The 12,354-nt window shown below is 40.2% G+C and overlaps 1 protein-coding gene and 1 non-coding gene across 4 annotated transcripts in view; one reads left to right on the forward strand and one right to left on the reverse strand.

Annotated features, from left to right (window-relative positions):
- Positions 1-12,354, reverse strand: part of LOC124802890 (phosphoglucomutase-2) — a 144,674-nt gene that overhangs the window by 126,955 nt on the left and 5,365 nt on the right. The gene's annotated exons all lie outside the window — the stretch shown is intronic.
- Trnal-caa lies at positions 8,997-9,071 on the forward strand. The gene has a single exon. It is a non-coding gene; the product is annotated as a tRNA-Leu (tRNA).

The raw sequence follows: 12,354 nt of genomic DNA on the forward strand, positions 1-12,354 counted from the left end.
GCTTGCGCAGGATAGAGTAGCATGGAGAGCTGCATCAAACCAGTCTCAGGACTGAAAACCACAACAACAACAACAACAACCACCTCATTAAAATGCAAACCCTGATAAAATAATCATAATCACTAAATGAAAATTAGAAGCAGAGCATTTTTCCTGTATTTATAAGTTGGTATAAATTTTAAAATTATTTTGTTTGAAACACTGTTAAATGCATATTCTATAACAGCAAATTGTATCAAAAATTTCACAAAACCATACCCCAAGCTTAACTGAAATTCTAAAATGTGGGAGTACAACAGTACACATCAGGCCATCAGCTATGGGCATTATAACTTAACAATGGGAAGCGCTCTGGCATACCTCACAAATTTTCTTCTAGCATGTGGCAATTAAGTGCACTTTTTTATCCAATGAGATGACTGGGAACCTCATAACACTTTACAATTATAGTAGACGTCATCTGAAGTGTATGGAGATGTGTACAACTACACATATTTAGTTCGAAGGATCTGTGTCAAGGATAGTTTCCTTTTGAACTTACCATACGGAAATGTATTAATGTGTATAAGATACATAGGGATACTCCCAATGCAATAATGGCTCTTGGCAGATGGGAGCTAGTCTTGCCAAGGTCTTGGGAAGAGACTGGATACTTGGTAGGATCCCCGAGCTATACAAATATCTGCAAACTAGCAGCACACACAGCCCCAGCAGTAACCAATGTGGATATTGCTGTCTGCGTCTGGCAAGGGAAGAATGAAGAATCCAAAGCTTGGAAAAAGAAGTGCTCTGGGATGACATGACATGACTGGTTAGAGGTGTGATCAATCTGCGAAAACTGTGATTATAGTAACCGAGCAATAAGCATTCCAGAATTAATTGCACAACACCCACCAGTCAGCGGCTCTGCATGTTGAGTAGCTACTGCATGTGACTGGAGTTGACTGTCACATTAAGAAAACTCTTAAATATAATAATGGCAGTTTGAAAGTAAGGTGTCCCACCTTTCTATATGTTATGCCGAGGAAAAGATTATAATTTAATAGAAGCAATCCATTTTTTGGCACCTTAATTTCCAACTGTAAATGATGGTTAGTTGATTTAGGGTTTAAAAAGGAATAAGAAAAACAGATTCATTCACATATTAGGAATGATTATCATGAATAATATGTTGCCACACTACTAACAGCTACAGCAAAGATAGTCTTACTTGACAGGCTGTGTTCAATGTGGCTTTCTGATTCCTTAACCAATGAAAGGGTAACATTCTACAAGTGGGGCATGGAATGTCAGAAGCTTCAACATGGTAGGGAAGCTATAAAATATGAAAAGAGAAATGAAAAGGCTCATTCTACATACAGTGAGTGTTAGTGAAATGAAATGGAAAGAAGTCAAGGATTTCTGGTCAGTATAGGGTAATATCAACAGCAGCAGAAAATGATGTAACTGGAGTAGGATTTGTTATGAATAGCGAAGTAGGGCAGAGAGGGAATTACTGTGAACAGTTCAGTGATAGGGCTGTTCTCATGGGGATCAACAGCAAACCAATACCGAGAATGACAGTACATGTATACACGCCGAAGTCATAAGCTGAAGATGAAGAGATAGAGAAAGTATATGAGGATATTGAAAGATCATTTCAGTATGTAAAGGGAGATGAATCTAATTTCATATTTTAAGGACTATAAGGTGCACTTTTTTCTTCAATAAACTGACTCCAAAATTCAGGTGTCTTATACTTAAAATTTATATAAAAAAGTACCATGTTTGATTTAAAATTCCCATCAGTCTTAAAAATGGCCATATATTCAATGCTGCAGCAAACTTATCTCTGTCTGGCAACACTGGATTCAACTGGCAGAAGCAGTGCACCAATGCGATGAACACAGGTTGTGGGGTTCACAACCTTGTTAACATTGCCTACCACCCATCATGCCATCACAGACCCAGAACACTGCGTAGCCTATGATGCATCACTGCAGTCTACGGTGCCAGTGAACTTGAATTGAAAGTGATTTGTGTAATCAGCAACAGTATAATATTTTTGTTAGTTACTTGTTTCACAATGGAAAACAACCAAAAGGTATCCATATGATGTGGGCCATAAATTGAAAGTAATAGCTTATGCAGAAGACCATCGAACCAGAGCAGCTGAGCGGCATTTCAGCCCTCCACCAACAGAATAACCATTTGTGATTGGCGGGCTAGTAAAGAAGAACTGAAAAAAAATGAGGAAGACTAAATGTGCAAATAGAGGACTGAAAGCAAAATGGCTAAAACTAGAAGATGACACATTGAAATGGATTCAAGGACACCACAAAATGGGAATGGATTTAATACAAAAATGATTCAAATACATGCTCATATGATAGCACTACAGTGGAACTTAACAGACTTTAAGGGTGGAGTTAGTTGGTGCTACAGGTTTATGGAGTATCATGGACTTAGCATGTAAACCAAAACCAAAATATCTCAGAAAATGCCACACGAGTATGAAGAGAAAATATTATCTTTCCATCACTTTATTATTCAACATCGAAAGAAAACCAGTGTTGAACTAAACCAAATAGCGAATACAGACGAACCTTCTCTGACATTTGATGTGCAAAGCAACACAACTGCTGCCACGAAAGGTGCTAAAACTGGAACTATAAAAACAAGTGGACATGAACAAATGCACCACACTGTTCCCCTTTCATGCCACATTAATGGTACTAAACTTAATCCAATGATCATTTTCATGAACAAAACAACGGTAACACCTTCTGAAACACTGCCTGGTGTTATTGTTCACTTACAAAACATGGGCTGGATGAACGAGTCTGGCATGAAATAGAGGATTAACAGAGTGTGGGAGAAAAGCAATGGTGCTTATTGACGAAGACTTCTCTTCTTGTGCTAGATCAGCTTAGTAGTCATTTGAAAAATTCTGTGAGAGAAAAACTGAGACACTGAAATACAGAGCTAGCTGTTATTCTGCGAGGACTTACTTCACAATTACAACCTCTTGATATCTCAAGAAGTAAGCCATTAACAATATTATGAAAAAGAAAATTGCCACTCACCATATAGCAGAGATGCTGAGTCACAGATAGGCACAACAAAAAGACCGTCACAAATAAAGCTTTCGGCCCATAAGGCCTTCATCGAAAGTAGACTACAAACAAACAAACAAACAAACACACACACACAGACACACACACACACACACACACACACACACACACACACACACACACACACACACACACACACACACACACACACAAGACTGCAGTCTCAGGAAACTGTAGCCACACTGCGAGCAGCAGCACAAGTGCATGATGGGTGGAGGTAAGGAGAAAGCTGGGGTGGGGAAGGATAGGGATGGAAGGGTATGTGCTGTGGGAGGTTAGACAGAGGAAAGGGGAGAGGTGGGGAATGGGAGGGAGAGAAGTAAAAAGACTGGGTGTGATGTTGGAATGCAGGCTGTATAGTGCTGGAATGGGAACAGGGAGGCTGGATGGGTGAGGACAACAACTAACAAAGCTTGAGGCCAGGAGAGTTACGGCAACATAGGCTATATCCCAACTGTGCAATTCAGAAAAGTGGAGTTGGTGGGAAGGATCCACGTGGTACATGCTGTTAAGCAGTCATTGAAGTGAAGGATGTAATGTTTGGCAGCATGCTCAGCAGCCAGGTGGTCCACTTGTTTTTTGGCAACAGTTTGTCGATGGCCATTCGTGCGGACAGACATCTTGTTGATTGTCATGCCCACATAGAATGAAGCACAGTGACTGCAGCTTGCTTGTAGATCACTTGACTGGTTTCACAGGTAGCCCTGCCTTTGATGGGACAGGTGATGTCTGTGACTGGAATGGAGTAGGTGGTGATGGGAGGATGTATGGGACAGGTCTTGCATCTAGGTCTATTACAGGGGTAAGAAGGGTTGTGTACAGAACAATACCACTGTGTGTGTGTGTGGGGGGGGGGGGGGGGGGGGTGTAAAGTATGTAAAGGATAGTGTGCAGGATATTTCTCATTTCAGGGCATGATAAGAGGTAGTCGAAACCATGGCACAGAATGTAATTCAGCTGCTACAGTCCTGGGTGGTAATGAGTTATGAGGGGAATGCTCCTCTGTGGCCGGACGGTGGGACTTTGGGAGGTGGGGGGAGACTGGAAAGATAAACCACAGGATATTTGTTTTTGTACAAAGTTGGGAGGATAATTACAGTCTGTGAGGGCTTCAGTGAGATCCTCATTCGAGAGGGACCACTCGACGCTGCAGATGTGATGACCACAGGTGGCTAGGCTGTATGGAAGGGATTTCTTGGTGTAACCATTAAAGTGTATATGAGAGAGGAATGGAACAAATGGATGATGGATAAAACCCAATATGAATTCACACCGAAGAGAGCTTCAAAATGATCTACAATCAAACAAATGTGTTAGTGGATAAAACAGTCATAATCTAGAGTGAGAGACAACATTACTGTTAAATCTTTGAAGCAATGCAGCATAAGTAACGCTCTTAATTGGAGTGAAGACCAGCTGCGATTTTCAGGGACTTTAATGGTCAGTACAATTTTATAAACTAAGGTTTTTTTAGTCTGGCTTTGCAATCTAAAAAAAATGTTAAAAAATGTAACATTCTTTTTAAAAATTACTTAAAAATTAAAGTGTGCCTTTTAGCCTTAAAATATGGTAGTCATGTGGGACTGGGATGCAGTTGTAGAGGAAGGAGTGGAAAAAAAGGGTAACGGGAAAATATGGGCTAGGTACTAGGAATCAGAGAAGAGAGAGACTAGCTAATTGAGTTCTGCAATAAATTTCAGATAGTAATAGTGAACACTCTGTTCAAAAATCACAAGAGGAGGAGGTATACTAGGAAAAGGCTGGGAAATATGGGTAGTGTTCAGTTAAACTACATCATGGTTAGCCAGAGATTCTGAAATCAGGTACTGGACTATAAGACGTACCCAGCAGCACAAATAAACTCAGATCACAATTTAGTATTGATGAAGAGTAGGCTGAAATTTAAGAGACTAGTCAGAAAGAATCAATATGCAAAGAAGTGGGATAAGGAAGTGCTTAAGGATGATGAGATACCTTTAAGTTCTCTAAGGGTATAGATACTGTGACAAGGAATAGCTCAGTAGGCAGTTCAGTTGAATAGGAATGAACATCTTTAAAAGGGCAATCACAAAAGCTGGAAAGAAAACCATAGCTGGAAAGAAAGTAACTGTGAAGAAAACATGGATACCAGAAGAAATATTTCAATTGATTGATGAACGAAGGAAATACAAAAATGTTCAGGGAAATTCCAGAATACAGAAATATTAGTCACTTAGGAAGTAAATAAACAGTACGTGCAATGAAGCTAAGGTGAAATGGTTGCATGGAAAATCTGAAAAAAGGAAAGGTTGTCAGAAGGGCTGACTCACCATATAGTAAATTCAAAACAACCTTAGGTGAAATTAGAAGGAAGGGTGGTAACACTAAAAATGTAACGGGAAGTCCACTGTTAAATTCAGAGGAGAGAGTGGATAAGTGAAAAAAGTACACAGGAAGGCTTGTATGAGGGGAATACTTGTCTGATGTGATAGAAGAAGAGAGAGGAATCAATATAGAAGAGATAAGGGCTCCAGTAGTAGAATGAGAAATTAAAAGAACTCTGGACAATGTAAAATTAAATAAGGCATAAGGGATAGATAACATTCCATCAGAATTTCTCAAATCACTGGGGGAAGTGGCAACAAAATGACCAGTTGCACCGGTGTGCAGAATGTACGAGTCTGGTGATATACAACCAGGCTTTCTGAAGAATATCATCCACACAATTCCAAAGACGCAAGAGCTGACAAGTATGAGAATTAATGCACAACCAGCTTAACAGTTCATGCATCTGAGTTGCTGATAAGAATAATATACAGAACAATGGAAGGAAATTGAGGCTGTGTGAGATGGCTTTACGAAAGGCAAAGGCACCAGAGAGGCAGTTCTGACGTTACAGTTGATAGTGGAAGCAAACCTAAAGAAAAATCAAGACATGTCGGATGGAGGCATGTAAGCTGCAAAATGTGATCACTGCCATCATTTGCACTCACACAGCTACTGCTTCCAATGTGGTACAAAGGGGAATCCAGACATTTGTGTGAACCAAAGTACGGACCTGTCCACATGTTCTCTCACGGCTAGCACAGTTCTAACTGAATGCATGATAACCACGAAACTACAGTTCTTGTAGAGCAACGCAAATTACAGAAGAGGAGGAAATAAGGTGTTGCAGTTCCAGCAGTTGACAGTAATGTCCATTACAGTTGCACAGAATGATCATGTTTTGGATGTCCAGGTTAGGCATGAAAGGCCCAGGAGGACTTGTCATGTCTCTGGATCACTACCTGTCACCGATGAGCGATGAGGGTGAAACCATACCATAAGTATTTGAGGATTTGATCATAATCAGCGGTGTGTGAGGGGAGGGTGAGGGTGTATCCGGCACCTCCAGGATCACTGGAATAGCCTTGTTGAGATTCGTCTTTTTCGCCTTCTGCTTCTTCTTCTTGTCCTCCTCCTCCTCCGCAGCCTTTAATGATCCAAATTTTTATGAGAGCCTATCTACAACAAATGTGGGATGGACAAAGAGGGGGCAGCCCTGGGACCCTAAGGGTGCAGTTCTTTCAACCACCAGTAGGTGTCAGGCCTCTTATCTGTGGGTTTCTAGGGAGAGCAGTCTCAAAAAGGGAGCCCTCTCACTGGTAGGCACTAGTAGAAGAAGCTGATTCTCTTTTTGGGTGTGGGAATTGGTTCTCAAAGACGGTGCCACGGAAACCACAAGAGAGTAGAGTGGTGGCAGAATATGTTTCGAAAAACTGGGGGATGATTGTAACTTTCACGCAATTGGACTTAATATCAACAGGATGTAGGCATTTTTATTTTTTACATGCCTCAGTATACAGCAGGCACTCAACAGTTTTGTATACCTGCATATTCTTTTCTTTTTTGAAGATTCAGCAAACCTGTAAATGTGGAGGATGGTGCAACTGATGCACACAGATTGTTGTTTACAAGGACTACCTTTGAGCAGTGATCATCTGCACTTATCACATTTTGTGTCTGCAATACAGAAGGACAAAATATGACTGAAGTGCAAGCACCTCATGGACGGTGGGACGTAAGCCTTCATGTCACGCCCTTATACTATTATTTTAACTTTTGCTCGGAGGACATTCCCTTCAAAGGCTAAGATAAAGGCACCTGTATCTATTCTACAATCCTTGGGAACTTTTTCAGAGGGATCGGACAAAATGTATGCCTCGTCTCTCAAGATTAGCTTGTAGCTCCTCATCTGTTTGGAGTGCAAGGTCTCAGTGGAAGATAATTCCCTGGATTTGAGTGGGACAATGGTCACTGGTAGGTAAGCCACACATTCACATGGCTGAAGAGCTACAGACTGTGCAGCACAAGAGGCTTTAATAAATAGTGATCCACTGTGCATTTTTCCTAATGACTCATCTTCTTGAAATTTATCTTCAGTGTGTTCCACTGAAAATAATGGCTTTGTCACAATAAAAGTACCCCCATCACTTCAAGTACACACAAAGTATGGCTAAACTGTTTTGCTCCTAGATGACTGCCTTGTACCAGTTGAAAAGGGGTAGCCAGGGTAGGGAAAGCACTAGGGTTATAACAATCCACAATGAAATTCCTGTACTTGTCTGATGAGATGGCCAGATCAGAACACCCATTATTCTGATGTAATTTAATACATTTCATGTGCAAAACATCCATCCAGATGCCACGTACTCTGATCAAGTGCTTTCTTCACTGATGCCACTTAGCTGTAGCAAAGGCCATCTGGCATGATGACCACTGTCGAGAGTCTTGATGCCCAAGGAAGATGGGAAGATGGGCATCTCCTTCTTGCATGCATGGGGAGCTAGAAGCTTAGGCATCAGCAGTGTGATCCCTATGTTGTCAAGGGGCTCCACCAAAAGGGTGCCTAATGATCCCATCATGTCAGACTGGTTACCACACTGGCCTTGAAGAGCAAATAAGGGCAAATGCAGGTACTGTGGGCAGATGATCTTTAACACCACATGCAGAAGATACTACCTACAGTGTTATACCCCAGTCTGTCTACACTACAGAAAAATGTGGAAAATGAAGGTTAAAACCAGAAGGGGACAACAAATTACTTCAGCTAAAAGATGGTGAACAAAAGGATATTCCGCAAAAGGAAAGTGGACCCTAGGGAATACCTGAGTCAATATCAAAAGCTGCCATCACGAGAAAGAATGCAAGAGAAGCAAGGATAGACAGAGATGAAAGATTGCAGTACAGGAAAGGAAGTAGGTACTGCAATAGCATGGAACCCCATGCTCACCACACATGCACTAATGAAAGAGAAAATTACTTTCTCAGGAATCAGCATCACCCGATTCCCATCTTGTACAATTTACTTATTCCTCCAGAGTGAACTGCCTCTGTATCCCACTGAAACTTTCGAAAACTACATAGGTATGAATTCTCAATAGCACAGGATGTAGAAGAGATTCCTGCTGTACTGAACTCATACTCAAGGTTTCCGCGGGCTGTCATATCTACTGATCTACTGCCAAAATCATCCACAGAGTGTCGTAAAGGGTACAATCCTGGCCTGAACCAAGAGATCGGCCTGCTATTTAATAAATTCAAAGAAATGGAGACCAATGAACATCTATAAATTTGATGGAGTCTTAGAATGAACAAGGGAGAGAAAAATGGCAGAAAGAAACCTGAGTCACTGGCTTCACACATTCCAGCAGAAAAGCTTTGACACTGATTTGGACAGTAGGAGAAGACTCTTCTCACAACACAAATAAGTCAACAATCTCATGCAACACAACTGCCAGTCACAAGGTGAGAGTTTTCAAACTTCAAGCAGATAAAGCAAAAGGAGAGCTTCTGTAAAGTTTGGAAGGTAGGAGACGAGGTACTGGCAGAAGTAATGCTGTGAGGACGGGGCGTGAGTTGTGCTTGGGTAGCTCAGTTGGTAGAGCACTTGCCCGCAAAAGGCAAAGGTCCCGAGTTCGAGTCTCGGTCCGGCACACAGTTTTAATCTGCCAGGAAGTTTCAGATAAAGCAAATATTTGGCCAATAAAGAAAAGCCTCCATTTATGATCACTGAACTGGAGAAACCCCTTAACCAATACACAGTCTAGAAAAGCTGCAGGTGCAGATTGGCTTTACCCTGAATTTTTCAAACACAGCGAACCTACAAGGTGAATGTGGCTACTCAGCTTTATCCATGACATTCTTCGCACAGGAACATTACCAGCAAAATTTAAGTGGACTAAAATTTTTGCTATCAAAAAGCACAGAAAACAAGGAAAGCTGTAGAGCACTTTTGTCCCATATCTCTACTTCGCAGTGTATACAAACTTTTGGAAAGAATGACCTTAAACCAAATACAAGACAAAATTTATTATGTGGTGCCATCTGACAAGCTGGATTTAGAACTTTTAGAAACTGCTGTGAACAAGTGCTCTTCTTGACTACTCACACAGAAACTGGCAACCAGAAGAAACTCAAGGCTGGAGTAGTTTTCACTGACCTGTCAGCAGCTTAAGACAAAACTCTAAGCAACCTCTTAAGCAACATGTTGAGCAATCAGTGTTTAAATACAGCATGGTGAAAAGAAGAGCAGATGGCACGTACATAATGATGGCTTGCCTCAAGACTCCGTTCTTGCTCCAGTGTTATTCAATCTCTACTTTGCAGGCCTATCGAACTTGACACTCCAGAAATTCCAGTACGCAGATGACCTTGTAACTTCATACCAGAGTGAAGATATATCTGACTGAAGAACACCTACAAAACAATCTCTCTAAACTGTGTGAATATTTTAAAACTTGGAGACTTAGACTTAATGTTTCTAAAACACAAGTAGGTCTTTTCCACCTCTATAATCATCTAGCACCAGCAGATACCAACCCACAGTTTGGCTCTCTTGGCATAGTCAAATCCAATCATAAACAAAACTACCTTCGTGTCACATTAGAAAAAGTGCTGAAATATCATAAACACCTTTCTAACACAGTTCAGAAGGTAGAGACATGAGTAAATCTCCTGAGAAAGCTGGCAGGTAATACATTGAGGCATCAGTTCCCCATCGGGTATCCCTTGTTTTGGTACTCTCTGCCGCAGAATACTACACACTACTTTGGCTCCATAATGCTCATACAAAGAAGGATAACATTCATTAGAATGCAATTATAAGAATAATTAGGCACAGTCAGATCTACACCTATATGCTGGCTACCAATACCATCAAACATCTGTTCAGATCACCTCTGTCGAAAGGCAGCTCTCTACAACTTTTGCTAGCAAGTTTCTGAAAATGAATCAGTCACTCTCCACAAAGATTTACCCTCACTGCCTAGAAAACATCTCAAATACAGAAGACCAGCATATGAAGGAGTCCAAGTGCTCTCCACTAGTTTCAGTTGGGATGCTGAATAACAAACCACAAAAGGCTGGAACCATGAACTTACTGACAACCCAAATGTTAAATGTTACAGATTGGAGAAGGTATGTATAAGTATAACAGGCACAAGTGGGGCTTTTGCACTGACACTGTGTGACAGGTGAGATAAAGACAACAAGCCACACTGCAAATGTGTGACACAACAGGTGTTCCCCTGCTGGTATCAAGAGTCTACATTAAGCATTCGATGAAGCGCTCCACTTTTGGGTCTTCCGACACACATGTATAATCTGGGCAATTTAATGTTTATATCGTGTAAAAAGTTGCATGTGTGTATTTTTTGTTTTAATATGTCAAGAATTTGTTATTGTAGCTGACGCATATGATAAGTAACTGATAAGTTCCCCGTCAAAAGGGTACATGGCTTAAAAATGTCTGGACACACAAAACTTTATAGTATTGATAGTTTATAAGCCAACAGCATAAGATATTTTAAATTTCGTCAGGCAGTCAGGGATTGAAAAGATGGTGCCTAATGCTGTAATTGAATTTATAAGCCCCAAAAGTTGTATAACACTTGCACAGAAATATGTCTGACATTCAAGATTTCCAGCATTTATTATAGCAGTTTTAAAGCGGCCCGGCAGGCTTTGGGTAAAAGAAAAGAAGGGGGGGGATGCAAAATTACATCTCTCTCAACAGAAGATAAAAGATTAAATTATGGAAAACCCATGTGGTCATATTCCATCATATTTCGGACGTGTATTCACCAGTAAAACACAAAAAACACATGTGGTCATAGCAACAAAGACTTCAAAATTTTGTGATGACTTCTTTCACCTTAAAAACATTTGTGGAAAAAGGTATTTGTACCCATGAAGTCAACAGGAGAGTTCAATTCATATCTTTATTAGTCGTTGACCACTTACAGCAGAATAGGTTTAGATATTAACAAACAATTAATAAAAACTTTTACAGAAAAGTTGAAGTTCTTGCACTGTAATTCCACTTTTTCAAAATATTATTAAAAACTAACTATTACAGTGTTTATTTCAAATAGTTCTGTTTTTGTAGAATTGGTGTTTCAATAACCAGTCATGAATCTTACTTCGAACTTATTTCTGGGTGAAAAAAGAAGCAGATTTTAGGAGTCCATTAAAAAAATTTTAAACATGTTATTTAGTGCAAGTTTCCGGTCTTTGTCTTGGTATGTGAAAGTGCCGTTTACCTCTAGTGTGTTGTGATAGTGTATCTTGCCTCTGATGTTGAACCCACCCAAGTTGCTTTTAACACAAGAGCAATTCTGTATAAATGGATAGCTTTACAAAAGTCAGCATCCTGAGCTTGATAAACAAGGTTCAGCAGTATTCTTATTACTCAAGTTTTCTCATTATTCAGAGTACTTTTTTTTCCTTTTCTTCAGAAATTACTGACATACCAGCATGCTGCAGGAGATGTGCAACTAGAAAAGGCCAAAATATGCCATCTTCAGATACTCATTAGTGACTGCAGCGGTCAGTTCCCACATGAGATAGCACACTCGAGCTATTCACTTGCAGGCATGGCTAATATGTAACCTCATGTTTAATTTGGAATCAATGTGAAAATCAATATCTCAATAATTGTTTATTTACATAAGATAACCGGTCTCACCTTTATGCTGGCCATCTTCAAAGAAATCTTAGTTGTTTACTGCTGAGCAGTGTCTTAGATCTGATGACAGCCAGCATAAAGGCTGAAAAGGCCATTATTTTTAAATAAATAATTACTGCAATTTTGACTGTTTTATTAGCTGATAATTTATAATGTATTGCTGACATATCTCCAAAACATGTTATCTAAAATCAATGTGAAAGCCTAACAGTTCACTAGTTCACTGTTTTACTTTCTGCAGTTTTGTTAACC

Source organism: Schistocerca piceifrons, chromosome 6 (assembly GCF_021461385.2).
Source record: "Schistocerca piceifrons isolate TAMUIC-IGC-003096 chromosome 6, iqSchPice1.1, whole genome shotgun sequence".
In the NCBI taxonomy this organism is placed as follows: domain Eukaryota; kingdom Metazoa; phylum Arthropoda; class Insecta; order Orthoptera; family Acrididae; genus Schistocerca; species Schistocerca piceifrons.